Raw genomic sequence first — 21,870 nt, forward strand, 5'->3', positions numbered from 1 at the left:
GAAATGCCCTGTTTAAGCAACTAAATTGTATTTTTCTAAAAGTAAAAGGCTTTTATCTTTGCTCACACTGATGTGGAATTGGATGTCACTGAAGCTGCTCCAACTCCTGACAGCATTGGCTGACTGCATGCACCATTTGAACTCGCTTTAGAAATGGTGACCTGGAGAATCAGCTTGGCACAATCCTGGAAGTTATGGAAGGATCAAATCTCACTAGTACACACTAGTCCTGATCCCATATGTATGAAATCAGTGGGCACCCGTGCTATTATGGCACTACTCAAATGTCCATCTGCCCCATGCTGCCAGAAACTCTGGTGTCTATTTTTAAAAATATTTATGGGATGTGGGTGTCGCTGGCTAGGCCAGCATTTATAGCCCATCTCTAATTGCCCTTGTTCAGAGGGCATTTTAAGAGTCAACCACATTGCTGTGAGTCTGGAGTCACATGTAGGCCAGAACGGGTAAGGATGGGAGATTTCCTTCCCTAAAGAACATTAGACATTGGGGAGAAAATGTCATAGAGAAACCATTCACCCCCATCCTCCCACCACCACCATATAAAGAACAACAAAGAAAGTCTAAAAGTTTAACAAGGAGGGAAAAATTAGAGTACAAAAGAAAGCCAGCTAGAAATATAATGCAACATGTTCCACCCATTAGGGGGGAAGTGTGGCAGCGGGCGCGGGCAGGCGGGCTTCTGATCGGTGCCCCCAGTCGGGGGCAAACCAGCATTTTATGTGGGTGGGCCAATTAAGGCCCACCCATTGTGACATCCAGCAGGAAGCGCTATACACTCCCTGTGTGGGTGGTGGTGGTGGTGGGGGGGTGGGGGGGGGGTGGGGGCGGAGGGGGGTGCTCCCTCGTCTGGGAGAACACTCTTTCACGCATGTGTGCGAAAGAGCGCACAGATCTTCCTGAGGCAAATGCTGCCTTAGGGAGATCAGCTCCATGAGTTGGGACATGTCCATAACTTTTATTTAAAGATTTAATAAAAATTTAAATACCTTAATGAAACCTCTTCCCGCCCGTGGATGAGGTTCCATGTTTTTTCCCAAGCCAGCCTGGGCTCCTGGCCTGCCCGCCAACTTTAAGGTTGGAAGGGCAGGTCCATCAATCATGTTAATTAGTTTTTTAATGGCCTTAACAGGCCATTGACAGTTCAGTGGGTATGCAGCCAATTTGGCTGCATACCCACGGAACTAAAAATCTAAATGACGTGGGGTGACATCAGGACACACGCCTGACATATCCCTGCATCATTTTACACATCGGCAAGTGGGCCCCCCACCTGTTCACCGACCGGAAAAGCCTGCCCATAAAAACGGGTAGTAAGTGTTTTTAAAGATATTTAAATAAGAAAAGAGTTAACAAAGTAAGCATCGTTCCAATAGAAAGTGAGTCTGGGGAATTAATAATGGAAAATAAGGAAATGGCAGGTGAATTGAACAGGTATTTTGCGTTGGTCTTCATTACAGAGGATATAAGTACCATTCCAGAAATAGCTGTAAATCAGGAATTGGAAGTGAGGGAGGAACTCAAGAAAATTACAATCACCAGGGAAGTGATACTTAGCAAACTATTGGAGCTGCAGGCTGACAAATCCCCGGGTCCTGGTGGGCTTCATTCTAGGGTCTTAAAAATGTCTAGTAAGACAACTGATGTATTAGTTTTAATTTTAATTTTCCAAAATTACCTAAAATCAGTGAAGATTCCATTAGGTTGGAAAATAGCAAATGTAACTCCTTTATTCAAAAAGGAATAGAGACAAAAAGCAGGAAACTACAGGCTGGTTAACTTTGTATCATTCATAGGGAAAATGTTAGAAGCTATTATTAAAGATGTTATGACAGAACACTTAGAAAAAAATCAAGGCAATCAGGGAGAGTCAACATGGTTTTGTGAAAGGGAAATCATGTTTAACCAATTTATTGGAGTTCTTTAAGGGCTTCACGTGCACTGTGGATAAAGGGGGATGTACTATACTTAGATTTCCAGAAGGCATTTGATAAGGTGCTATATCAAAGGTTATTGCAGAAACAAAAAGCTCATGGTGTCAGGGGTAAAATATTGGCACGGGTAGAAGATTGGCTACCTACCAGGAAACAAAAGGTAGGCATAAATGGGTCTTTTGCTGGTTGGTAGGATGTAATGAGTGGTGTGCCACAGGGATCAGCGCAGGGGCCTTAACTTTTTAGAATTTATATAAATAACTTGGATGAAGTGATTGAAGGTATCAGAAACATAAGAAATCGGAACAGGAGAAGAACATTTGGCCCCTTGAGCCTGCTCCGCCACTCAATAGGATCATGACTGACATGTTCATGTTTCGAATTCCATATTCCCATCAACCCCCGATAACCTTTGATTCCCTTGCCTAACAATAATCTATCTACCTCTGCCTTAAAAATATTCAATAACCCTGCCTCCACTGCCTTCCGAGGCAGAGAGTTCCAAAGTCGCACAACCCTCTGAGAGAAAAAAATTCTCCTCATCTCTGTTCTAAAAGGGTTACCCTAATTTTAAAATAGTGTCCCCTAGTTGTGGACTCACCTACAAGAGGAAACTTCCTTTCCACGTCCATCTTGTTAAGACCATTCAGGATCTTGTATACTTCAATCAAATCACCCCTCACTCTTCTAAGCTCCAGTGGAAACAAGGCTAGTCTGTCCAACCTTTCCGTATAAGACAACCCACTCATTCCAGGTATCAGTCTAGTAAACCTCCTCGAACTGCCTCCAACATATTTACATCCTTCCTTAAATAAGGAGACCAAAACTGCACACAGTATTCGAGATGGGGTCTCATCAATGCTCTGTATAACTGCAGCATAACATCCTTACTTTTATGCTCAATTCTCTTATAATAAAGGATAGTTTTCCATTAGCCTTCTTAATTATTTGTTGTCCCTGCATACTAACTTTTTGTGACTCATGTACTGGAACACCTAGATCCGTCTGCACCTCAGAACTATGCAGCCATTCTCCATTTAAGTAATACTTGATTTTTTATTCTTCCTGCCAAAGTGAATAACTTCACATTTTTCCACATTAAACTCCATTTGCCAGATCTTTGCCCATTCACTCAACCTATCTATATTCGTCTGCAATGTCCCTTTGTCCTCTTCACAACATACTTTCCAACCTATCTTTGTGTCAATTGCAAATTTAGCTTCCGTCATCTAAGTCATTGATATAAATTGTAAAAAGTTGAGGCCCCATCACAGACCCTCCACTTGCCACACCCTGCTGCTCTGAAAATGACCCATTTATGCATACTCTCTGTTTTCTGCCAACCAGCCAATCTTTTATCAATGCTAAAATGTTACCCCCTACACCAATGGCTTTTATTTTCTATAATGACCTTTTATGTAGCACCTTATCAAATGCCTTCTGGAAATCCAAGTACATTATGTCAACAGGCTCTCCTTTATCCTCAGCACATGCTACTCCTTCAAAAAAACTCTAATAAATTGGTTAAGTATGATTTTTCTTTCACAAAACCATACTGACTTTTCCTGATTACCTTGAGCTTTTCTAAGTTCCCAGCTATAACCTCCTTAATGATTGATTCTAACAACTTCCCCATGACAGGCGTCAAGCTAACTGGCCCATAGTTTCCTGCTTTCTGCCTCACTCCCTTCTTGAATAGAGAGGTTATATTTTCTATTTTCCAGTCTAGTGGAACCTTTCCAGAATCTAGCCAATTTTGGAAAATTAGTACCAACTCATCCACTGCCTCATTAGCCACCTCTTTTAACACCTTAGGATGAGGTTCATCAGGACCCAGAGATTTGTCAGCCCACAGCTGCATCAATTTGTTCAGTACCACTTCCCTAATGATTGCAATTTCACCAAGTTCCTCTCTCCCTTTCACCTCTTGATTTACAGCTATAACTAGAATGTTTTTTGTATAAAAACAAAAAAATTGCGGATGCTGGAAATCCAAAACAAAAACAGAATTACCTGGAAAAACTCAGCAGGTCTGGCAGCATCGGCGGAGAAGAAAAGAGATGACGTTTCGAGTCCTCATGACCCTTTGACAGAACTTGAGTTCGAGTCCAAGAAAGAGTTGAAATATAAGCTGGTTTAAGGTGTGTGTGTGGGGGGGCGGAGAGATAGAGAGAGAGAGAGAGAGAGAGAGAGAGGTGGGGGGGGTGGTGTGGTTGTAGGGATAAACAAGCAGTGATAGAAGCAGATCATCAAAAGATGTCAACGACAATAGTACAATAGAACACATAGGTGTTAAAGTTAAAGTTGGTGATATTATCTAAACGAATGTGCTAATTAAGAATGGATGGTAGGGCACTCAAGGTATAGCTCTAGTGGTTTTTCTTTTATATATAATGGAAATAGGTGGGAAAAGAAAAATCTTTATAATTTATTGGAAAAAAAAGGAAGGGGGAAGCAGAAAGGGGGTGGGGATGGGGGAGGGAGCTCACGACCTAAAGTTGTTGAATTCAATATTCAGTCCGGAAGGCTGTAAAGTCCCTAGTCGGAAGATGAGGTGTTGTTCCTCCAGTTTACGTTGGGCTTCACTGGAACAATGCAGCAAGCCAAGGACAGACATGTGGGCAAGAGAGCAGGGTGGAGTGTTAAAATGGCAAGCGACAGGGAGGTTTGGGTCATTCTTGCGGACAGACCGCAGGTGTTCTGCAAAGCGGTCGCCCAGTTTACGTTTGGTCTCTCCAATGTAGAGGAGACCACATTGGGAGCAACGAATGCAATAGACTAAGTTGGGGGAAATGCAAGTGAAATGCTGCTTCACTTGAAAGGAGTGTTTGGGTCCTTGGACGGTGAGGAGAGAGGAAGTGAAGGGGCAGGTGTTGCATCTTTTGCGTGGGCATGGGGTGGTGCCATAGGAGGGGGTTGAGGAGTAGGGGGTGATGGAGGAGTGGACCAGGGTGTCCCGGAGGGAGCGATCCCTATGGATTGCCGATAAGGGGGGTGAAGGGAAGATGTGTTTGGTGGTGTTTTTTTGGATGTGTTTTTTGTATCCTCTATAGTGAATACAGAAGGAAAATATTTGTTCATTTCTTCCACCATTTCTTTATTATCTACTATTAACTCCCCATTGTCACCCTCTAGAAGACCAACACTCATTTTCCTTACTGTTTTCCTTTTTAATTATCTGTAGAATCTCTTGCTATCTCTTTTTACATTTCTAACTAACTTCCCCTCATACTCTAATTCCTTTCTCCTGATTAACCTTTTTTGCCATTCTTTATATTCTGAATAATCACCTGTCCTGCTACTCATCTTTGCACAGTTATATGCTGTTTCCTTAAGTTTGGTGCTTTCCTTAACTTCATTAGTTAACCAAGGATAGGGGGTCCTCCCCTTAGAATTTTTGTTTATAGTAGGAATATACTTATTCTGAATATTCTGACATATCCCCTTAAATGTGTACCACTGCTTCTCTATTCACCTATCCTCTAGCCTAGTATCCCAGTTCACTTCAGCTAGCTCAGCTTTCATGCCCACTTAATTCCCCTTATTTAAGTTTAAGATGCTAGTCTTAGACCTACTCTTCTCCCTTTCAGACTGGATGTAAAATTCAATCATATTGTGGTCACTGCTACTTAGGGGTGCCTTTATCCTGAAGTCATTAATTAATCCTGTCACATTAACAATACCAAGTCTAACATAACCTGCTTTCTGGTTGGTTCCAGAACATGCTGCTCTAAGAAACTATCACAAAAGCTTTCTAAGAACTCTTCATCCAGGCTACGACTGCCAATTCGATTTTTCCAGTTTATATGTAGATTAAAATCACCCATGATTCTTGCCATCCCTTTATCACAAGCACACAATATTTCCTCTTGAACACTTTGTCCTACATTGTGACTACTGTTAGGGGGCCTGTAGACCACTCCCACTAGTGACTTTTTTCCCCTACTATTCCTCATCTTCACCCAAACCGATTCTACATCCTGAACCAGGGTCATCTCTAACTATTGCACCAATGCCCTCTTTAATTAACAGTACTACCCCTCCACCTTTACCTAGCTTTCTATTTTTCTGATTTACTGGTGACATAAAGATAGGTGGGAATGTATGTTGTAAAATGGACTTAAGAAAGCTACAAAGGGACATAGATAGGTTAAATAAGTGTGCAAAGATCTGGCATATGGAGTATAATATGTGAAAATGTGAAATTGGATCTGGATGTCTTAGTGCATGGATCACAAAGCTTAGTATGCAGGTAAAGCAAGTAATTAGAAAAGCTAATGGAATGTTATTGCTTATTGCGAGGGGAATTGAACACAAAAGTAGGGAGGTTTTGCTTCAGTTGTACAGGACACTGGTGAGACCACATCTGGATTACTGTGTACAGTATTGGTCTCCCTTTTTAAGGAAGGATGTAAATGTGTTAGAAGCAGTTCAGAGAATGTTTACTAGACTAGTACCAGGAATATGTGTGTTGTCTTACGAGGAAAGGTTGGACAGGCTAGGCTTGTATCCACTGGAGTTTAGAAGAGTAAGAGGTGATTTGATTGAAACTTTTAAGGTCCTGAGGGGCCTTGACAGGGCAGATGTGAAGGGGATGTTTCCTCTTTTGGGAGAATCTAGAATTAGGGGTCCCCCTTCCTCAAAAAATGATGGAAATAGAGCCTTTGAATATTTTTAATGCAGAGGTGGATAGATTCTTGATAAACAAGGAGGTGAAAGTTTATTGGGAGGTTACAATCAGATCATCCATGATCTTATTGAATAGTGGGGCAAGTTCGAGGGGCTGAGTGCCTACTGCTGCTCCCGTTTTTTATATTTTTATGTTGTACAATATGTATATATTATTTTTATATATATATATATATATATATATAAAAGAGAGCCAGCACCAAACATTTTAATTTCTTACCTATTCTCCAGTGGTCCAAGCCATTTTGATGGCTTTTATTCTCATCATCAAGGTCACTTCCACCCTCCTAGAGGCTGATACGTAGGCCAGACTTGCCTTTCGTCTTATATTGTGTGCCTTATAGGTTGAGACAATGGGAACCCCCAGCATAGGGAGCCCCTTTTGCTGTTCAATCTACATTGACATAACTGGTCTTGAAAGGGACAGGCATAAGTTCCGCCCTCACAGATAAGACTTCTTGTGAGATGAATATGATCTTCTTTAAAGAGCCAGTTATTTATGCAAAATTCCAACGGCGGGTGAGGCTAGAAAATTCCACCCAGTACTGAAAAGTTTGTATGTGAGAAGAAAAATCTGCACTTAAGAATTTTAAATTAAGTATCGGTCTTTTCGATTGTGTATGTACAAAAAAACTGGATTATTTTCCTCTAGCTTTTCTTAATGCTGGTTCTTTCACATCCACTCACAGAATAGAAGCAATTGGGAAAAAAACAACAAATCCACAACTTTCTGACTAGGAAGCAATATTATTACTCCTGAGCCAAACTGACACTTGCAATGTAAGGCCAAAGGATAACTTTAACTGCCAATTACTTGCTTCCAGTTAAGCATATCACAAAGTACAAAATTTAAACTGTGTCCACCCCTCCCCACCTTGCCTATTAAGGGAATTCACACAAGAAATCCTTGTAAGACAATCTACCTTGCTTCATAATACAGATTAATTTAGTATCAGACAGGATAGGCTTTAAAAGTGGCTTCCTGACACAATTTCGACACACCACATGCTTGGACTGAGAACCTTGTAGCAGGGATTCATAAACCTTATTGCTACCCAAAAGTCTGCCCCTACACAAAGGAATGGACATGCTGAGGGAGTGCTAGCCCTGGAGTAGGCATAGATTAGTCAGTTGATTCCTGGCAATGCCACATTCAGTCCAAGTGATATAGAATAGGCACCAAAAAAAATGTCCGGACCAATGAGCTATAGCAGCAGCAGACCTCGGTGAATTAGTTATAGCTTAATGCAAAACATTGCCCAAGTACCTCGAAGACCATCACAATGACACTAGCTGTCACTGAAACTTTGTAGCCAGTCAATACATTTACTCCTTCCACAGCAAAATCATTTTGAAGAACTAATAGGTTAAGCTATTGCGCACAATTCACCAACACTAAGGGGAAACAGCTTGCACAGCTCACTGACATTACTCACACATCACAGAAAATAAATTGGCTGCACTTGATTTTTTTTCCTGAGGTTTTTTTGTGTTTGTACAGCGTATGGTTCCATCACAGTAAAGAATGGGTGTTGGGGATGGTTAGTGAAGTGCAGAGGACTGTGCTGTTAAGAACCTTTCTGGTCACCCTACTGTGTACTTGTTGTTAAGAAAGCCACAATAACCTTGTTGGAGAGTGGGGGGGCTGGGAACTCCAAATCTTGACAGACCTCGGAGTTTCTATGCATGCACAGATTGGGAGTGGGCTGCACATTTGCAACTCAGCATTTTGAGCTCTTTGGGATGAGGAGATGCCCAGGGTGCCTGTGCATAAAGGGAAACGGTGCAAAAACTAAAATCATGTGAGCAGCAGCAGAGTGCCTTTGAAGACAAGTGTCCCAGGCATGGAACAGTGAGAGACCCCAAAAGGAGAGGGAACAGGGAGAGGTTGCAAAAGAAGAGTCCTCGATGGGGGATAGGGACAGGAAGAGGTCCCAGTTAAGTTAAAATAGAAGACCAGTGAAAGAGGCTTCAAGTAGGAAAAGAACTGCAGTTAGCAGAATTTAATTGAAAAGAGCTCAAGAGAAGCCCTGTAGATCCAAAATGGCAGCAGAAGATTGGTGACTTCATGCTGTGGGCCTTTGGAGTAGTAGTATTCTGCTTGGTAATGCTGAAGGGCTGAAGCTGCACTTGTGAGTTGATTCTTGAGTGCAGATTCGGGAACCCAGGAGAACGGAATCTCAGGAGAGGAGATTTAAAGCCTGCAAGGTGGGCCGTTGTTGAGGCATCTGAATTGGACCAACTTTTGGAAAGAATTTCAAAGCGCAATCTTCGAAGGTGAGGACTGGAATCTCTTGTGAAAAAGACAGAGTTTTACTAAGATTGGTTTTCTCACAGTGTTTACTGAAGCCTGCGAGGGTTATCGAGAAATCCATGGACTCTGTCTTGGTCGCATCCATCATTTATTGTGCAGTGCATTGTATTTGATCATAGTTTGCTTGTTAATTCATATGCACCTCATATTAACCATGAATGTTAGAGTGTAAGATAGATATTGTAAATAATTTTATCTTTCTGACCTTGTACAGCAAAGTTTATTTGTATTTGTTCAAACCCAAAGGAATTTCAACCCTTCCTGGGATTCACCTAGTTCTGTCGAAGGGTCATGAGGACTCGAAACATCAACTATTTTCTTCTCCGCCGATGCTGCCAGACCTGCTGAGTTTTTCCAGGTAATTCTGTTTTTGTTTTGCATTTCCAGCATCCGCAGTTTTTTGTTTTTAACCTGAAGGAACCTTGTTGCTTTATTCACTTAGGAAGTGTCTTGAATCTCAAACTTTGTCTACTTGTTAAAAAAAATCTTTATTGATCCCTAATTGGATCTTACCAAAACCTTGGGGATCTGGCCTAGGATCATAACAATGTGGATGGAGCATTCCTTGAAAGGTGTAGTTCAGGTACATTCATGAAATGGTTACAGCACAGAAGGGGGTCATTTGATCCATTGTGTCTCTGCCGACACTCTACAAGAGCAAGTCATCCAGTCCCACTCCCTTGTCCTTTCCCTGTTGCCCTGCAAACTTCAGATAATTGTCCAATTCCCTTTTGAAAGCCATGAGTGACCCTACCTCCATCACAGTCTCAGGCAGTGCATTCCACATCCTAACCACTCACTGCTTTCCAGAAGCTACATTGTGATAGTCACATTTTGGCATAAGAATTGCCAGATTATTTGTTGATGTGCAATCTTTAGTGAAGATTTCGATCATATTAATTTGCATTGTTGCAGTGAAGTCCAGAAATACATTTTGCATGGATATGCAAAACTTAATTTTTAGATAAGGATCATCAGTCAAAGGATGTGTTTAAATTTCCAACACTGACAGAGTATAAACAAATAAATGACGGAGGAAATACTTTCAATTGCATTTATGACTACTTTTACCTGGGGAAAGCTAGATTTCTGTCTTCTATTGGAGAAAGAGAAGTGTTTTATCTTGGGGGGAGAGTCATGCATCAGGCTGATGGGGTAAGGGGAAGGCTCACTCTAACAGGCTGATCTAATATCCGGGTCATTTTAACTCCCAATGCTTCATTACATTGGTTACCTGTCAGGTTAGGTGTGTCAATAAGGGGGATGGCAGGTGATCACCATTTCGGGAAGGAGTAACCAGGGTAGGAGAGGCCAATGTTTCCTTGCTGGCATTGTTGCTCTTCTTGAGGCAGTAGAAAACAAAAAAAAATGAAGAGGAGAATTTTCTCCCCATCACGGGAGTGGGCGTGGGTGGGCGCGCAGCCGATCGCCAGCCATGATCAGCTGTGTTTCACCATTTTACATGGGTGGGCCAATTAAGGCCCGCCCAACGTGATGCACACCCGGAAGCGCTGTGCGCTCCCTGTGTGGGCGGGGGGAGGAGGCTGAGTCGGGGCCTACGCTCTTGCGCGCGGGCGGATGAAAGAGTGAAGAAATGACCCTGAGGCACAGAGCCTCATTTACATTTTGAAAAATTTAAATAAAGAGAAAAAAATTTTTCAGACATGTCCCCTCATGTGACAGTGTCAATGAATTTTAATTAAAAGTTTATTTGAATTATAAATCCTTCATGAAACCTCATCCCGCCTGTGGATGAGGTTTCATGATAAATGCGAAGGCTGCTTGGGCTCTTCACCTGCCCGTCAACCTTAATGTTGGATGGGCAGCTCCATTCATTATTTTAATTAGTTTTTAAATGGCCTTAATAGGCCTTTGACAGTTCAGCGGGTGCGCAGCCAACTCCACTGCGTGCCTGCCAAACGGAGGATCAGAATGACGCGTGGTGATGTCAGGATGCATGCCCGATGTCATCACGTGTCATTTTATGTGTTGGTGAGTGGGACCCACCCCCACCGACCCAAAGATTCTGGCCTAAGTTTACTGACATCCTTGGCCATCTTCTGGGCCTGCTTCTTGTGAGGCAGGCGCCAGGTAGCGAACTCGCAACTGTGTGCTAAAATCATGTTGAAATTTGAATGTTGTCAGATGACAACTCTTCCATTTTAGTGAGGCCATCAGCAACCTCGGGTGAGGACCTCTGATACTGTCCAGAATGCTCCCGTTAAAATTACACAAGCATCAAATATAGTATAAATAAAGGGAGTACCACACTGCCAATATGTTAACCCTCTATACCCCAGTTCTATCAGGAACAAAGGGTTAAAATTGGCCCTCTTGTTTTTCATTATAGGATTGCACAAAAACACAGCTTTAAAGTGTCCAATTATTGAGGGTGGAATTTCATGATCACAACAAAAGAAAACCAGCAGCCAATCATAAGACACCTGCAGTAATGATCCTTTAATACCTCTTGAGAAGCTAATGAGCCAGTTAGCCCAGCAATCATTGTCAAAAGTTCATTATTCCCACTTTAGAATGTGGAATTTCTGAACAAAATAGTTGAAGAGGAAATTTGGAAAAGAAGAGGGCCAGCCAGGCCTTTCAAAGTCTTGTGATCGTTATTATGGAGAAAGACAAGGAAGTTTTTCATGCGATGTTGATATGAAAGATCGCCTAATATAATAAGGAGGTCTAAGAATGACAGTATTCAATGAGTGAACTCACTGTCGTCAACTCCAAAGACATGGATGGAAATTCTGAAGAAGTTGGATAGCATAGGAGCAGAAAAACGGGAGTATTCAATTTTTTGTCTTTGTGGGCCACATAGGTTCATTCCATGTTTTGTAGGCCACATATTGGGCATTGCAGAGTACCTATATTTTGGGTGCTACTGTCTTCCCAAGTCTCCAAAGTGGCAAACAGGAAATATACCTAGACTTCCGAGTGGAAGTATGCTGCCTCCATATTGGGTAAAGCCAAAAAAGAAGCGTCCTTTAACGATGCTGAAAGCAGATGGTAGGGCTTTTGCAAGTCTGAGCCAATGTATAATCTCTCTTCCCCTTCCATGCCTTACTTGTGTGATCTCCTCTTGCACTGCCGTTGTTAAGAGAATGAGGTTGGAGGCCAAATTGTTATGACCTGTGTAGAGACCGATAACTTTAAAAGAGAAATTTGACCTTCCAATTAACAGCTAAAAGAGTGACACATCAAGATTTTATATTTTAAAACTTTTACTGTAGCAAATAAATAAATAAAAAACTATGGACTAAACATTATTTTCTTTTCATGGGCAACTTATCTTTAAACTATTGAAAAGAGATTCCCCATTTAACTTTTAGCATGGCCAAAAATCTCCCACTATGGTTATATGTTATACTGTCCCCTGAATGGACACTTTATCCTCCAGGAACCAATTTAAAATTATTCTTAGCACCCAATGGCTTACTTCCTTCTCAGGTTCCTAACTGGGTAACTTCTAATCCCAGAATTGCCTTTCCTGTGAGGGTTGTGTTGTGGATCCCTTCCTCCAGCTCCACCTTCCAGCCTCCTTTAATCCTGACAAACTCAGTTTTCAAGCTGAACGCAAGCTCCCACCTGCATTAAGCATGGCAAAGAACAGCATTTTCTCTGCTTTAGGTGCAGGCCTTGCTGCTTCTATCTCTTGCTCTCTACCCCCCAGGTGACTGCAGACCACACAAGACAAAAACTGCAAACTCCTGTCTGTGATATTCATGGGTTTTTAGGGAAGCCTGTAACCTGATCTCAGAAAGGCTTAATTTACCCTGCTCCTCATGGCCAGGGAAAAACATTAGCTTTCTATCTAAGTAGAAATGCTAATTAGCTATCCGTGATCACAACTCCCATTCATCTTCCAAACAAATGGATAGTTTACGGTACCACTGTTTGCAACTTGGTACCCAAACACCTTTTGGGACTTTGGGAGGTGTAGGGTCTACTTATGATATACTCGGGGACTGTAGACATTGTTTCCCAGGTTAAATATCCGGCACCTTCTTCAACAATCTGAATCTTCCTTTGATCCTTAACAACCACACCACCCGGGCTTTCTGTCAGGCAGACCCCACAATACAGTAGTGGAGGCAATAGCATAGTGGTATTGTCACTGGGCCAGAGAGCCAGGGTAATGTTCTGGAGGCTCAGGTTCAAATCCTGCCATGGCAGATGGTGAAATTTGAGTTTAATAAAAATCTGGAATCAAAAGTCTAATGATGAAACCATTGTCAATTGTTATAAAAACCCATCTGGTTCATTAATGCCCTTCAGAAAAGGAAATCTGCTGCCCTACATGTGACTCCAGACCCTCAGCAATGTGATTGACTCTTAAATGCCCTCTGAACAAGGGCAATTTGGGATGGGCAATAAATGCTTGCCTAGCCAGTGATGCCCACATACCATGAATGAATAAAAAAAAGTCACATGACCCTGTCCATTTGCCATAAATTTGAAAAAGCAGTCCCAAAGTAAACCCTACATTTGTAACATCATTATCCAGGGGTAGGATCTCCCAGTCGGTGAGCAGGGATGGGGCCTGCTCATTGACGCGGAATGATGTCGGGTGGAACTCCAGACGTCACCCCGTGTCATTTCCATGTTCAGGTCGGTGGCGGCGGGGGGCGCAGCTGAGTCAGCTGTGCGCTCGCCGACCTGTCAACGGCCTATTGAGGCCATTGAAAAAGAAATTAAGGTAATTAGTGGACCTGCCTGTCCTACCTTAAGGTTGGCGGGCAGGCCAGGAGCCCTGGAAAGCCTTCGGAAAAAGCATGAAACCCCATCCACGGATGAGTTTTCATGAGAGTATTTAAATTTTAATCACATCTTTCAATAAAAGTTATGGACATGTCACAACTCATGTGACAGTGTCACATGAGGCGATATAGCAGGGAAATTTTTTAAACCTCTTTCTTTATTTAAAGTTTTAAGTTGGAGGCGATCTCCCTGAGGCAGCACTTAGCATGTGTGCGAAAGAGCGCATTCCCGGCTGAGGGAATCCACACCACCAGCCACCAACCCCCCCACCCCGCCCTCACAGTGAGTGCATAATGCTTCTGAGTGGATGTCACGCTGGACGGGCTTTAATTGGCCCACCCACGTAAAATGGTGTCTCCCTTGATCGAGGATGTCGATCGAAGGCACGCTGCCTGTGCCCACCCCTGCACTTCCCCCTCAACCGGGGGAAAATATTTCCCCAAGATTCCTTAAATCTTGCTATACCTGCGCAAGGTAAATACTTTGCACAGGGATGGGAATTTCTAGGCCATCAAACTTAAACTTAAACTTAGTACACATTAACTTATAGAAACCTCAAGGGCAGAATATTTCGCTTGTTGGGTGGGTGCACGCTCGACCCGAACAAGTGTAAAACGATGCGTGATGACATCAGATGAATGACCCAATGTCATCGAGCACTCGTGCGATATTTCGGTCAGCTGGTGCATGTGGAATTCAGCAATGCGCCTGCCGACAATTACGTGGCCTATTAAGGCCCTGAATCAATTAATTATTCAAATTTTTCACTGCCCGTCCAACCGTTCAGTTGGCTGGTGGGTGAAAAGGCCAAGCGCCCTTTGCATTTTTGGTGAAACCTCATCCACAGGTGGGATGAGGTTTCGACCAGTGATTAGAAAAAAACTTTTAACACTCCTACTTAACATGTCTCTGCTCATGTGACAGAGTCACGGAAGGGGACATGTTTTCATTATTTTAAATATGTTTATTTTTATTGTTAAGAATCTTCAACTCCTGGAGGCCTCAGGGAACTTTTATTGAGCGCATTCATGCGAACTTCAGCCCTCGCGCTCCTCCCATCTTCGCCCCAGCAGCGCCACAGCACATTTCACGCTGACTGGCTGTCAATTGGCCAGCCAGTGTGAAATCGCGGTTGGGGCCAGAGGGGCAGCTGTTGTCTTCTCAACTGCTTCTGGACCCGCTCACCTGACGACTGTGAAACCCTGGCCCAGGCTGCTGGTATTAACAAATATAATTGTCCTGATTTAGGGCTTATGGCCTGATGAAGCAACAGATCTAAGAATAAACCTTTTTAACTCTAAACAGTAGCTATTTACACAACTTGCATTTACCTAATGTTAGAAGTACATCAAGGCATTCCATAATGGAGATAGAAAGGGATGTTGACTCATGGAGGTTCAATCTTGGTTGAAGAGATGGGGTTTGAATAGATTTTTCAAGTTGGATCTAGGGGTAGAGGTGGGGTTATAGGCAGTTCTAGACAGTAGGACCAAGGCTGTTAAAATCTTCACATCTAGTGGTGAGGCAAAGAGAGGGGAAAATGCACTAAAGTTCAGAGGCAGGACCTAAGGATACAAAAGGGAATTTGAAGAATCAAGCTAAGCAAGATGATGAAGGGGCATGAAACCAAGGACAATGTCTTTCAAATGTAATATTAAAGATGCTAATAGAGGTCAGTGAGGATGGGAGTGATTGGGCATTTTGGATTAATTGGAGCTTTTGGAGAGTGCAATTAACCACTATGCCTTAACCTTGGACAAAAAGCTTCCTGTGTGCTATTTACTTTTTTCAACTGCAATGATGAAACTTTAGTGTCCATTTAATTAAGATCACTAACCCTAGACCTGACACAAATGAAGTAGCTACTGCAGTTCATCACTACCAATAACCTGAACAATTGAAAATAACATTGTCCCCTTTTTTGAGACTTTTTAAACACCCTTTTTCGAAGTCTGTGAATTCTCAGAACAGTCCATTCCTGCGAACTCCCAACAGTACGTGTCAACTTTTTTGCTAAAATTCAAAGTGAAGAATGTTGGTCCTGTCATTGTCATTTAGTTTCACAATTTATGACTGCTCTGAATGTGTATAAAAGTCTACTACCAATGAACTTCCTTAAATGGAATTCTCATAAATAAACAAGGAATATGTGGTATTATCTGACAAAATCACTTAGTCCAAATTCATCATGTTAATGCCAGTGACAAGAATACATTTTTTCAAGGATCTCCACTATCAATTTCAATAAATTTAATGGAAATCGGATCACAGCGTAATTGCCAATTCATCTGAATTTATTAAAAAGAGATTTCAATTACATACCACAGCTGAATTTTGATGCACAAAATTTAATTAAGAAACATAAGTCTATCTCCTCCTTAAACCCAGAAACATTGAAAAGCTTTTTCTGCAACTTTTTAAAGAAACAACTTCCCATTCAGCTACCTGGTAAAATCAGACATTAGTATGAAGAACCAGGTTAAATCATTTACTGAGTATTTTTAATGCCATTTCAGTGTTCCTCATATAATTACTCTTCATCTAAGATATCCAGTAATGATGTTGGACATTCTTGGTTCAGGCTCAGTGGCTTGCTTCATTAGCATGTCATTCCCATTCCACATCATAAGATTTAATTGTAATGCTGAATATGCACAGCTCTTCACAGAAGTCTAATCAAAGTGGATTCACTTGTATTATTAATATAAAAAATCAGACCACTTGCTATTTTTATAAATAAAAGAATTCAGATACATAAATCAACTGTCATTCATTAGCATGTTACTGACATGTCTGGCAGACATATGAGCAGCCTATCATAGCTCCTTAAAATTATTTTCACCAAGATTAAAACCCTTATACATTAAATATACATTCTAATTCCACCATAAAGTAATCAGATTACAGAGCAGGTGACATTGTACTCCAGAATTCAAATGATTTGCAGTAATGAGCTGCAGAAGGAACGCTGTACTTCCAACAAGAACGAGACTGCTTTCAAATTAGCAATAAAATCATTATGAGCTTTTTTCTGGATCACCATCCTGACCACGATTGAGTTGCTGGTTGATTCATCATTGATAATGCGATGGCCATGGTTTTGTGACAATTTTTTTACATTGAAATTGTTTGTGATACTGTTTTGTTAAATGAGTCCATCTTCCTTAGCCGTAAAAAATAAAGAGATAAATTCCACCTTCTGTGTCAGGTGTGGTTCAATTGGTAGCACACTCACATCTCAATCGCAAGGTTCTGGGTTCAAGTCCCACTCCAGGGCTTGAGCACAAAAATCAAGGCTGACATTCCAGTGCAGTCCTGAGGGAACATTGTACTGTCGGAAGTGCTGCCTTTTGGATGAGATATTAAACTGAGGCCCTGTCTGCCTGCTTGGGTGGATGTAAAGGATCCCATGGCATTATTTTGAAGAAGAGCAGGGGAGTTATCCCTGGTGCCTTGGCCAATATTTACCTCTCAATGAACATCACAAAAAACAGATTATCTTGTCATTTTAATATTGTTGTTTAGGAATTTACTGAGTGCAAATTAGCTGCCATGTTTCATAAGAACATAAGAAATACGAGCAGGTGTAGGCCATTGGAGGACAAGGGGGGCATGGAGGAGTGAAGCTGGAAGGGCCTGCAGACCTGAGTATGGTCGATGTGAGGAGAGGGGGAGGGGGGAAGTTGGTGGGGATAGTCAGTCAAGGTAATGAAAATGAGGGGCCCAAAAGGATAGGTCAGTAGTGTCCACATTGGGGTCCTGTGGGTCCTGGCTGACAGAGGGAATGTTCATAGTCACAGTGCGGAGTTTGATTCGAAAAGGGGACATCTCCAGTCTGAGGTTGGGATTGTCAAATGTCTCATAGGGCAAGTCACAGGATCTAACAAAAACTCTAAGAATGGTGCAGGGAAGGCCTAAGATCAGAGGGAGAATGTCAATGGAGATGGGCGTAGGCTCAGGGGAGAGATGGCATATCCAATTAGATGGTGACAGGGTCAAGGGTAATGGGAGGAGGATGAAAGTTTACAGAGGGAAGGTACAAAGTGATGTTGGGAGGTTCAAGGATGATGGGGGCAGACATGGAGGTGACTGGAGGAAGGTGGAGACTAACGTCTTAAAGCACAGAAATAACACAGGATTAGGGATGGGCAATAAATGCTGACCTAGCCAGTGATGCCCACATTCCATGAATTAATTTTTTAAAAAAGTTCTCAAACTATCTCCAAATACACATGCAGCTGCCATGGTTGGGCGTTGAAGTGGTAGGAGCCCAGTGTCTGAACCTGTGTTCTTGATGTTCTGCGGCGAGTAACTCATGTCCTCGTTCCCCAAAGCCTGCCCACCATCTACAAGGCACAAGTCAGGAATGTGATGAAATAATCTCCACTTGCCTGACGAGTGCAGCTCCAACAACACATAAAGCGCTTGATACTTCCCAGAACTAAGCAGCCTGCTTGATTGGCACTACATCCACCACCTTAAACATTCACTTCCTCCAACGCTGACGCACAGTGGCAGCAGTATGTATAATCTACAAGACGCACTGCGGCAACTCACCAAGACTCCTTCAACAGCACCTTCCAAATCCAAGTCCTCTCCCACCAACAAGGTCAAGGGCAGAAGATGCTTGAGAACACTACCACCTGCAAGTTCCCCTCCAAGCCACACACCATCCTGACTTGGAACTATATTGCCGCTCCTTCACTGTCACTGGGTGAAAATCCTGGAACCCCCTCTCCCTAACAGCACTGTGGGTGTACCTACACTACATGGACTGCAGCGGTTCCAGAAGGCAGCTCACCACCACCTTCTTGAGGGCAATTAGGGATGGGCAGTAAATGCTGGCCCAGCCAGTGACACCTACTTCCTGTGAATGAATCAAAATGGAAGTTTCTTCCGCAATAAAAGGAAATGTCCTAACTCCTCTGTCACCCTCACTACATGCCAGCCATGAGGTGTGCCAGTACAGTTAGCTCTCTGAGTAATCTAGTCCCAACAAATTAAAATGATGCACACATAAATAAAATAAAATGAATATAGTATGCAACATTTACATGTGACAAAGTGAACATTTTTAAAACACCTGTGTCACCTTTGTGTTCCCAATAAGTCTGACGTTTGTTGCAACCCACATCAGCAATTCAGGTGCAGGCATCTGCTCATTCCCCACCCCATTGCCTGTGATGACTGTGACGTGGATCCTCTGAAAGTCTGAGGTCTTAAGAGCCCCGGCTTTATGGGTTGTATTCTGGACCTGGCTTTCCATGGCAGTTGCCAACCTCTCCATGGAGGAAGCCATGCAATCATATGCCTGGGACACGATAGAACTTATGGTTTGTGTGGACTCCTCCATCACCCATGCAAAGCTGTGCACAGCCTCTGGCACCTCTGCCATAGGTTGCCCTTCCTTATGCTGCATCTCCAGCGGGTCTCTCGCGATTGTGACCAGAAGCCCATCATCAGCATGGTACTCAGCAGGGACCTGATTCCACTGCAGCCCTCCTGGTGTCAGGGGATCTAGCTATAACATTCTCCCTCAGCTGCTGAGATGTGCCTGTGCTATGATCACCAGATACTAAATGCCGCCCCTCTGTGACCGATGGAGGTTGTGGCAGAGGCGGGTGCCAGTGCATTCTCTGGGACAGTGGCATCATAGCCCCAGAAGTGCAGCCTTCAGGCTCCTGTCATGACTGTGACCTGGTCTTAAGATAGTGAGGACCTGTGGTGGAGCATGAACGGAACCACATGAAGGATGATCACTGCATGAGAGTACCCGTTGCATGTCTCCTGTGTGCCTATGTGCCAGCATTAGGTTGGATTCATTTTACGCTTATGCCTGGCCATTCCTGCACTGCTGTCTGTGATGGTTCACCCTCCATCCTCTCCTGTGAGCTGTGGAGCATTCTCCTCTCCAGGGGTGAGAACATTCATGTCTGGAACTCCAGCTCCTCTCCTTGACCTCTCCCTAGCATTGTGGGTCTATTTATCCTGTAATAACAATGTGCAATGTTAGTGACATGCCAAGTGACACATAACCACCCTAACCACCTTGTCTACACGCATCCCCATCACACACATACCGGCCCGTCAGTAGCACATTGCATGTAAATGCTCACATAAGCCAAACTTTCACACGCTTTGATTTCAATTGCCATGCAACACTGAGGCTGATCATGCATTAACCTGCCTGGCATAGCTGCCCACTCACAATTATAATTTCATTGATGACCTCATGAGAATCGCTTTGCAAGACGTGACCCGGGCCTTGGCAGATTGCAGCAGGTTGTTGACCTGTTTTCTGCACTAGACCTCGGTTTTAATCTGGACCCCATCATTGCTCAGCTCCCCTGTGATCTACTCTGTACTGTACTGGTCAGGTGATAACATCATCTATTGCCATCTGTAAGAGAGAGCACATCCTGCCTGTCCCTGATGGTCTGAAGCAGAATTTACAGGGAGGGGTCGCTGAACTGTGGGGCCGGCTTCTGTCTAGCCTCAGACATGAGGGCTTGGATGGAATTGTTGGAGGGTGGGGGGTGGGGGTGGGGGGGGGAAGAGGTGGGTGGTGGGGAGGCGGAGGTGGGTGGGGGTGTTAATAAGTGACATATAATAAGATAGGGAGTGATTTGGGAAGAAGTTTGATTGGGAGGGGTTGGTGAGTGTCACGATCTATTGCATTGAAAAGTTACAGAAATTACTTAGGCAACTTTGGCCATGATGCAGAAGGATTTTTTATAGCCGGCCCATACCTGCTGCATTGTCAGCTGATGGTGGGCTTCATCAATGAAAAGCTTTCCCTGCTATGTGATTGCATGTATCTCTCATGCCCTCCACCGGCACTTTAACTTAGAATTACAATCGCATGAAAGACAACTCCAAACACAAGGGCAGAAGTGTCACCCACTTCTGGTACCACCGTCGGGAACAGAGCTCGACTGATAAAATACTGGGAAGGAGCAAAAGCAATTTCTGGAAACGTTTAAGGAGGTCATTCAGCATGTCATCGGAAGGGAGATCATAGAGGGAGCATGGGAAGCTGACTCTAAAAAGTTGTATGGCTGGGTTATTGAACATAATCAAAGCTGAGCTAGATAGATTTTTGATTCACAAAGAAGTCAATGGTTATGAGGGACCGATAGGAAAGTGGAGTTAAGGCCACAATCAGGTCAGCCAAGATCTTATTGAATGGCGGAGCAGGCTCGAGGGAGCCAAATAGTATACTCCTGCTCCTACTTCTTATGTTCTTATGTATTTTTATGCATTATGTTCATGTCAAGTAATGTCACACAACTGCATTTCTCTGACCTTGTTCTAATCATTGTGTATGCTTCAATGAAATTGAGAATACAGAATGCTTGCATATTTCCATAAATTGATGCTTTGCCATCTTTTACAGAGATCGAGGAACTCATACTTCACAGTATTGAGCAAGCACCATCACAGCCTAGCACCAGCAATGAGACTAATCCTACGAAAATGCAGTTAGTGAATTAGGCCAAGTGACAAAGTCTGATTAAGGAAGAACAAGAGCTGTTGGCTCCCTATGACATAGTACAGTTGAATATCCTTTATCCGTACAACCAAAAACTGAACACATCCAAAACCCAAATGGTTTGTAATCATGGGGAGGATTTTTAGGTCAGTGTGTGGGTGCGATCGGCAGGCCTGGGAGGGGCCGGGGAACGGACTGCCCACCGCCATCAGCCCTTGACTGTGATTTCACACTTGCTGGCCAGTTAATGACCAGCCAGCGTGATGCGTGCACTGAAATCGTCAGTGCTGCTGGGGTGGGGGTGGGAGGAGGGTGGGTGCTGATGTAAGCGCGGGCACGGGTGAGCGCTGAATGAAAACTCCCTGAAGGCAGAGAGGTGACTCAGGGAGCTGAAGACTTCAAAACAATTAAATAAAGATTTTAAAATCATGAAAAAATGTCCAAGCATCACAATCAATTACCTGAACACATACATGTTAAAAATTCTGTCCACAGGTTTTTACTTTTCTTTCATTTAATAACGGAAACCTTGTCCCACCCTTGGATGAGGTTTCATCAAAAATGCAAAGTCTGCCTGGCAGATTCGCTCATCCACCAACCGTAAGGTTGGATGGACAATGAAAAATCGGGCACAATTGGAACTTTAACAACTTTAA

The sequence above is a fragment of the Carcharodon carcharias genome, chromosome 21 (assembly GCF_017639515.1).
Source record: "Carcharodon carcharias isolate sCarCar2 chromosome 21, sCarCar2.pri, whole genome shotgun sequence".
In the NCBI taxonomy this organism is placed as follows: Eukaryota; Metazoa; Chordata; class Chondrichthyes; order Lamniformes; family Lamnidae; genus Carcharodon; species Carcharodon carcharias.